The sequence below is a fragment of the Triticum aestivum genome, chromosome 2D, assembly GCF_018294505.1.
Source record: "Triticum aestivum cultivar Chinese Spring chromosome 2D, IWGSC CS RefSeq v2.1, whole genome shotgun sequence".
Classification (NCBI taxonomy): Eukaryota; Viridiplantae; Streptophyta; class Magnoliopsida; order Poales; family Poaceae; genus Triticum; species Triticum aestivum.
The window spans coordinates 489,702,448-489,703,636 of NC_057799.1; positions in this window are offsets into that span (position 1 = coordinate 489,702,448).

Here is a 1,189-nt window from a genome sequence, read left to right on the forward strand (position 1 = left end):
TGAAGTGTAGCTAAATCGGAGCAGCATCGCAAGCAAGAGCAAGAGCGAGAGCAGCAGCACGAGCAAGAGCAATAGCAAGAGCAGACCAGGCAGGGGACCGAGAGCAAGAGCAGAGCAGCAGCGCGAGCGAGAGCTAAAGCAGCAGCAGCTCCTACTGATGTGGACGTCGCCGCCGAGGGAGCGACGCCGTGGAGAAAGTGGCCGGCGACGCCGCCGTGGATGGAGTCGCGCCGTGTCGGCTTGGGACCGAGCGCCGGCAGCACCGTGAGATCGAATCAAGAAGAAAATGCGGCGATTAGTGTACAACCTCTTTGGTGGCGCCGATTAGGCTGCAGCTTCATCCGAGGAAACGGTGATGATGATGCTCTTCCGGTGGTGCAGGTGAAGACGGCGGTGTGGGAATGGAGGTGGCGCGAAAGACGAGGGGAACGTCGGGGCAGCTCCTTGGAGGTGGAGGACGGGGTGGCTGAACCGGTGGGACGATGAGATCGACGACGGATCCTCATCCGGTACGGTGGATGAGGGACGTCGAGGTGTTGCTGTGGACGATGTCGTCGGGGAAGAGGCTCCGGCTGGGTGGCGGACGGAGCAGGGTGTGGGGTTTCGTCGCGGGTTTTCGCGGCCTCGGTGTATGAATGGGTGGGCGGATGGGATGTCAGTGGGGAACCATGGCTTAGAGACGCGCTTGTCCGAAATATGGGGTAAGTACGAAAGTACCCCCACCGATTTGAGGCGGTTCTTCCTGTTCATGGGTACCACGGGCATTTCACATGTCGGGATTTCACAGGAGGTGGGAGTTTTCGCGCGCGTTGTAATTTTGGAATAGCAAGGCGCAGGTTGAGATGGAGGGAGTTGTCGGAGCACAACGAGACAAAGATATATCTTAAATATTTCGGGCTAACAAGGCGCGGGTTGAAGAGGCGGGAGTTTCGCAGCATGATAGACAGAGACGCTAGCTTGAATTTTCGGCATAAAAAGGCGCGGCTTGAAATTTCGGAAGAACAAGCTTAACGTGTACCAAAAAAAAGACAATTTGCACCTCAACACGCACAACACACACACAAACACCATTTAGACTAGAGTAAGGTACACGTGCATTGCACGCATGAGATTTGGCAACCAAATTATGAATAAATACCACATTATAGCATGCAAGCTTTGAGTCATATATGCATGATGTAGACGTTCG